The sequence below is a fragment of the Gracilinanus agilis genome, chromosome 1 (genome assembly GCF_016433145.1).
Source record: "Gracilinanus agilis isolate LMUSP501 chromosome 1, AgileGrace, whole genome shotgun sequence".
Classification (NCBI taxonomy): Eukaryota; Metazoa; Chordata; class Mammalia; order Didelphimorphia; family Didelphidae; genus Gracilinanus; species Gracilinanus agilis.
The window spans coordinates 103,697,195-103,705,137 of record NC_058130.1 but is presented as its reverse complement, the minus strand read 5'-3'; the positions used below and the strand labels follow the sequence as shown (position 1 = coordinate 103,705,137).

General features: G+C 35.7%; 1 pseudogene; it reads left to right on the top strand.

Annotated features, from left to right (window-relative positions):
• The first annotated feature begins 6,184 nt into the window (after nt 1-6,184).
• LOC123232703 lies at nt 6,185-6,302 on the top strand (annotated as a pseudogene).
• The last annotated feature ends 1,641 nt before the right edge of the window (nt 6,303-7,943 follow it).

Sequence of the window (7,943 nt, the reverse complement as noted above, 5' to 3'; positions counted from 1 at the left end):
CAGAGTTGTGTTGGAAATATATAGAAATGCTGATGATTTATGTGGGTTTATTTTGTATTCAGCAACTTTGCTAAAGTTGTTGATTATTTCCACTAGCTTTTTAGTTGATTCTCTAGGATTCTTTAAGTAGACCATAATATCATCTTCACAGAGTGATAGTTTAGTCTCCTCATTGCCTATCTTAATGCCTTGAATTTATTTTTTTCTCTAATTGCTACTGCTAGTCATTCTAGTACAAAGTTAAATAATAGAGGTGATAATGGGCATCCTTGTTTCCCTCCTAATCTCTCTATTGCAGATGATACTTTCTGATGGTTTTAGATATATACTGTTCATTATTTTAAGGAAAGGTCCATCTATTCCTATACTTTCTATTGTATTCAATAGGAATGAGTTTTGTATTTTCTCAAATGCTTTTTCTGCATCTATTAAGATAATCATGTGATTCTTGTTGGTTTGATTGTTGATGTGGTCAATTATGTGGATGGTTTTCCTAATATTAAACCATCCTTGCATTCCTGGTATAAATCCCTCCTGATCATAGTGAATAACTCTCATGATCACTTGATGGAATATTTTTGCTCGTTTCTATTTAAGATTTTGGCATTTATGTTCATTAAGGAGATTGCTCTATAGTTATCTTTTTCTGTTTTTGATATTCCTGGCTTTGTAATCAGTACCATATTTGTGTAATAAAAAGAATTTGGTAAAACTCCTTCTTCACTTATTTTGTCAAATAGCTTGTATAGTATTGGTATTAGTTGTTCTTTTAAAGTTTGATACAATTCACTTATGAATCCATCTGGCCCTGGAGATTTTTTCTTAGAGATTTCTTTGATGGCTTTTTCAATTTCTTTTCCTGATATGGGATTATTTAATTATTTTATTTCCTCTTCTGTTAATCTATATAATTTATATTTCTGTAAATATTCATCCATATCACCTAGATTGCCATAATTATTGCCATATAATTGGACAAAATAGTTCTTGATAGATTAATTTCCTCTTCATTAGAGTTGAGGTTGTCCTTTTCATCTTTGATATTGTTAGATTTTCTTCTTTCCATTTTCTTAATTAATCAATACTTTGTCTATTTTGTTTGTTTTTTTTCAATGTACTAGCTCCTAATTTAATTTGTTAGTTCATTAGCTCTTTACTTTCAATTTTTAAAAATTTCTCCTTTGATTTTTAGGATTTCCAATTTAGTTTTTATCTGGGGATTTTTAATTTGTTCTCTTTCTAGTTTTTTTTAATTTGCATGTCCAATTCATTCATCTACTATAATTTGTTGATATATGCACTGAGTCATATAGTTTCCCTTGATTTGGCTGCATCCCATTGGTTTTGATATGATATCTCCGAATTGTCATTCTATTCAATGAAATTATTAATTGTTTCTATCATTTGTTCTTCAACCAATTTTGGAGAATCATGTTATTTAATTTCCAATTAATTTTTGATTTGCCTATGTACCCTGACTTATTATTTTTATTGCATTATGATCTGAAAAGGTTGCATTTATTATTTCTGCTTTTTTGCATTTGTTTGCAATGTTTTTATGCCCTAGTACATGGTCAGTCTTTGTGAATGTACCATGTGCTGCTAAAAAAGAGGTGTATTATCTTTGTTCCTATTTATTTTTCTCCATATATCTATTAACTCTAATTTTTCTAGGATTTCATTCATGTCTCTTACCTCTTTCTTATTTTTTTATTTGATTTATCTAGATCTGATGGAGGAATGTTCAGGTCTGTTGCTAGTATAATTTTACTATCTATTTCTTCCTTAGGTGCTAATACTTTCTCCTTTAAAAATCTGGATGTTATACCATGTGGTGCATACATATTGAGTATTGATATTTCCTCATTGTCTATACTGCTTTTTATCAGGATGTACTTACCTTCCCTATCTCTTTTATTCAGATCTATTTTCACTTTGGCTTTGTCAGATATCATGATTGAGACTCCTGCCTTCTTTTACTCATTTGATGCTTAATAGATTTTTGTTCCAGCCTTTTACCTTTACTCTGTGTGTGTTTACCTGCTTTGTGTGTGTTTCTTGTAGACAACATATGATAGATTTTGATTTCTAATCCACTCTTCTATTTGCTTCCATTTTATGGGTGAATTTATCCTATTCACAGAGTTATGATTACCACCTTTGTATTCCCCATCATTTTGATTTCCTCTCCTAATCCTGACTTTTCTTTTTTCACTATTTCCTTCTATACAAGGGTTTTGCTTTTAATCAGTTACCCTAAACTCCACCCCTTTTAAACTTTACTTCCCAACCCCTCCCTTCTTATTCCCCACTCTCTCACTTGGTTTTTCCCTCAACTTTCCTGAAGGGTAAGATAGAATTTGATACACAAATGGATCTAGATCCTCTTCCTTCTCAGAATTGATTCTACTGAGAATAAGGTTTAATTATTACCTATAGCACTTTATTTCTCTCCTTCTTATAATAGTATTCTTATCCTCTCCTACCATGCACCTCTTTATGTGGTATAAATTATCCTATTTTTCTTATTCTTTTAAGAGTCTCTTCGTGCCATCTTCTATTTCCCCATTTTTATTTTTTTATGTGTCATCTTAAACCACTTAGTATTCCAACCTCTGCCTATGAATAATTCTTCTAACTACTATAAGAGTGAATACAGTTTTTGAGAGTTACAAATAAAATTTTTCTATATAGGATTATAAACAATTTGACCTTACTGAAACCTTTAAATTTTTTCCCTCTCTTTCCTGTTTACCTTTTCATGTTTCTCTTGATTTTTGCATTTGGACATCAAATTTTCCATTTAGTTCTGATATTTTACAAATACTTGGAAATCTTCTTTTTTTGTTTAATGCCCATAGTTTCCCCAAAAAAGTATATAGTCTTTTTTGATGGTGTAAGAAGGAGGGTGATTAGGAAGTTTGGGGTATAATTGATAACCCCCTAGAAAGAATTTCAATGCCCTCACCTCCCTTTCAGCCACCACTCCTTACTGGGAGACAAAATGGGGTTTCATGAGAAAATGATGATCATGGCAATGTCACCCTCAAGGAAAATTGGGTATAACCCTGCTAAGCTGTTGGTGTCAGTCCGAGCATACAAAAGCCACCTCTATTTCCCTGCTGAAAATGTCAGGCTAAAATGGAGGTCAGTCTGCTTCCCTTCCTTAACTCTGCCTCTCAACAAAAGAATTACATGCTCATCTGACTAGAGAACTAAAGGTTTTAGTTTAGGAATTGATAACAAAGAAATAGATATGGGGTTCACAGGCGAGAGGGTATAGAGTAATTTCCTAGCCTTCCCTAGTCCTTGACTACACCAGGTACCCACTGAGATTTAGACCCTGAGAATCAGATCTCTGTGTTCCCCAAATGCTGCTTCACTGTCCAATGCCCCTAATTATATTTCTATACTATGACTGATATTAGATTCAGAGGGGATATTGTCTTCTTAGAAGGTCTGAGAAAAAACCTCCAGGGCTCACTTCAGAGGCTTCTCACAGCCAAAATACAACCTCTTCTCTCTTTGGATTCTCTCTCCAAAGCTGTTTCTTTTGTCTCTTCTGTCTCAGAACACTTTGCTCCTCACCAGTGGTCACTGGTCCTGTGTCCTCACTGTTCCAATGACCCCAAAGTTCCAAAATTCCCTAGCTGGAGTTGCATTTTTATAATGGGTAGGTGATTTTTGTTTGTAGACTCAATTCTCTTGCCTTTCTGCATACCATATTCCATGCCTTGCATTCCTTTACCTTAGAGGCTGCCAGATCCTGTGTAATCCTGATTGGTCCTCCTTGATATCTGAATTGTTTCTTTCTGGGTTCTTGCAATATTTTCTCCTTAGCTTGGAAGCTCTTGAATTTTGCTATTATATTCCTTGTGGTTGTCTTTTGAGGATTTAGTGTAGAGGGTGATCTATGGGCTTTTTGAATGTCTATTTTGCCCTCTTGTTCAAGAACATCAGGGCAGTTTTCCTGGATAATTTCTTATAGTATGATGTCCAGGTTTCTGTTTATTTGTAGATTTTTGGGTAGACCTACGATTCTCAAATTGCCTCTCCTATTCCTGTTTCCCAAGTCATTTGCCTTCTCGATGATATATTTCTTGTTTCCTTTGACTTTATTTTATTAATTCCTGCTGTCTTGTGAGATCATTAGCTTCCACTTTCCCAATTCTAATCTTTAAAAACTGGTTTTCAGCTATGATATTTGGATTTTCCTTTTCAGTTTGATCTCTCCTATTTTTCATGGTTTCCAGCAAGTCAGTTCTGGTATCCAATTTGCTTATTATTTCATTCAAATTCTGGGCTTCTTTTACCAAGTAGGAGATTCTATCTTTTAAACTGCCATTTTCCTTTTGAATTACTTGCCTTTGTTTCTCCCATTTTTCTTTCCATTGTTCCTCCAACATTCTTACTTAGTTATTAAACTCCAATTTGAATTACTGGATAGCTTATTTGTTTTGAAAGTTTGAATTTGTTTGCTTATTTGTCACCCTCTTCAGTCTGTCGTTTTTCTCCATTGAAGTTATCTAGGGTCAAAGTCATTTTCTTCTTTTATTTTTTCATGGTTGTAGATAGTGCTTATTGGGTATTGGTGGCCACTACTGTGTTACTTTTTTCTTCCCTTCCCAGACAAATCTGAGTGAGGAGAGTAGTCAGCTTTTTGTGTATCAAGCTATAGAGTGGTTTTAGAACTGTGGCAATTCCAGTCTCCGCAGTGTCTGCTATGGGTAGCCTCTCTCTGCCATATCTCTGTGCATAAGTTCTGAGTTCCTCAGCCTCATGAGGTCTCAAGCCTCGATACTATCAGGGGTATGACTATGGTATTCTCAGTCAGCCCCCCAAGAAACTAAAGATTGCTCCACTTACTCTGACTCTGGTACTGTAGGTGGAGTGGAGGACGGGTGATCAGCTCACACTTTGGTACATGTAATTTTATTCCCTTATTGGGTGGTGCAGGGTGAAAGTGAAGGAAAGAAGGTAGGATGATAGGATGGATGGGAGAAAGGAGAGAGGAAGGTAAAGGAAAGGAAGGTAGAGGTCCCCAGCCCCAGCAGGGGGAAATTGACTAGAGCCCCTAATGAATGATCAGAGAGCAACTTTAGGGTTTGAATAGCTAGGTTTTATTTTAATTAGGAAAGGGAAGGTCTAGGGGAAAACTAGGAGGTAGGAAGAAAGGGAAAGAGGCACCAAGAGAGGGATCAGGGTCTCAGGGTAGAGAGTGGAGCTTCCAGCATAAAGAGTGCTTTCAAGGTTGAGAGAGCTAGCCTGTCTCCAGGGTCAGAGAGCGAAAAGGCGCCAAACTTTCCTTTTTATACTTTCTCTGACACCTCCCACAAAGGAAGTGGGAGTTGTCAGGAGAAGTTGTAATAGAGAGAGTCCTGGGAGTTGTAGTCTTATAACAATTTCAAATGACACATTCCCCCCTGTGATCCTTTGGGAGACCAATATCCCCAATTTTGATTATAATAAACATAAATAAATTTACAATTACAATAAATAAAGGGTATATGCATCAATACAATATAAAGAAATCAAATGGAACTTCTTTTACAAAAATATTTAGGGGGCAGTCCCCTTATTTCACAACAAAATAGATACATACATAAAACAAATTCACTTAAACAAAGCAGATGAATTTAACAAAACAAATGAATTTTAGAATAGACAAATTAATTTTTTAAAATGCCCCAAAGTTCAAGGTTTTTGCAAATCCAGTTGCTCTCTTAGGCTCCTGGATCCTGTGCTCTCCATGTGGTCTTCGTGGGCATCTCCATTTCAATTCCAGGAGGCAGTACACTTCTTTTCCAAAACAACCTAAATTCTCCATGTGAAATAAAAACAAATTCCCCTCTGAGGAGGATAGAAAGAGGCAATGAAATCACAAAGGAATATGTGGCTGAGGCAGGAGGCATACGAATCAGAGCCAATCAAATTCATCAGAAACAGAAGCACAAAAAGCCAAATAACTAGTGGATGAAAAATTCCAAACATCCAGTTCTAAATTTTATATGAAAAAATTCTAAATAAGAAAAAAAAATCACACTAGGTCTTTGAACAATGTCCAATTAAAGTAATCCATGTCCAATATAGTGGACTTACCCACTTAGCAGCCAGGACTACAATCAACCACCATAGTAAGAAAGTTAGGAAAAAGAGACTAGATTTGTATTTATTAGTCTGATATGTATACGGCCATACCACCTGAACGCGCCCAATCTCGTCTGATCTCGGAAGCTAAGCAGGGTCCGTCCTGGTTAGTACTTAGATGGGAGACCGCCTGAGAATACCGGGTGCTGTAGGCTTTCTCCACCAAGGATGGTCCCAAGACTGGCTGAAAAAGGAGGGTTGGGTGCGAGGCTAGCAACCTCACCTCACCCCGTAAAAATCTCATTTGCTATAGAAACTGCAACCTCATTAAACCAACAAAACCAAGGATCCCCTAGTCTGGAAGATTGCTCTCCAACAGAGTCCATGACACGTGCTGGCAAAAGCCAACAAACTCCAGGCCTACGTCAAATCTTGAACATCAGATGGCCTGAAAAGTTCTCCAGTACCAGACTCTGGGAAAGTCAGGACGCTATGAAAAAAAAAATATGGAACCCACCAGGGAGGAGAAAAGTCAGAAGGCCAAAACAGACCTGGCAAAGATATGCCCAGTTGGTGGAAGTTGCCCAGAACAGAGTCTGTTGGCATGAGATGCCCAGTTGGGGGAAGTTGCCCAGAACAGAGTCCATTGGCGTGAGATGGTTGCAGCACTATGCTCCTCTGGGAGTCAATAGGAATAATAATAATATTAATAATAATAATAATAATAATAAATCTGATATTGGTCTGATATTATGTCATGTCTTCTTTCATTGTTTCTTCTCAGGGATATAATATAGAGCAAGAACAGTCAATTGTTAGGTACTTGATAAAAATTTTCACAAAGAGTGTGGTCGAAGAGTCCTAAGTCTTAACATATGTTAAGTGTCACAACCTCAATTCTCACACTAGGTTCAAGTCCTTTTTATTGGCATAGAAGTCTTAGCAATCCTAATAGGATTGGTTTCTCTTTTTGACCTGTGTGCTCTTTAGGCATCATGTAGGTTAGGTACGTGATTCTTTGGCATTATATAGATATCTGAGATTCTTTGGCACTGTATTGATAAAATCCGTACTCCTTTGTTGATCCAATTTCATGGAATCAGATATTTTCTGGAATCAGACATACAGAAAGTCCCATATTAGCAAAATACCAATGGAAATTTCAGTAGTCTAAGGCTTTTGGGCAGGTAGTTACAATTAGAATGAATGGATATATTAAACCTACACTAATCTAATAATCAAAAACTCTTTCGATTTAGATAACATGCTTCAAATTCAAAAATTGCACATATAATTTTTTAAAAAAAATGTGCTAAAATTTCAAAAATATTTCCTATAATCAGTGACAATGAGAAAATAAAAATATGTATATTGTTGCAATTATGTCACTTAAGGAAGGGTAGCATATAAAGCTTCTTACTCAAGAATTTAGATGTATTTCCTCTAAGCTTAGCCATGATCCACACTGTGAGTGAAATGAGGTAAAACAATGGAGTTATAAAAGCAATAATACATTACAAAAATACAAAAATTTCACAAATAGCACGAAATGCAAATCAATTCAATTCAATACAGGTCAATTCAATAGAGGTAATATATGTTCAGATCTTTCAAATACACAAAATACAAGGCTTCCAAATCAAAGGCATATTATCAAATTAAAGCCACATGTCAAATACCAGATAGCACAAATAAAGTAAGAGGGTAGACAACCACTGTATTGTAAAATTGTTTCTTCTTCTTTTGCTATTTTTAAAGGGAGACAAAACTGAAAAGGGTTAATAGGAACAGAACAACAAAAGCAATAGAGTTTAATAGAGTTTAAGGGGCACCACCTTCTACCCCACATGGAGGAG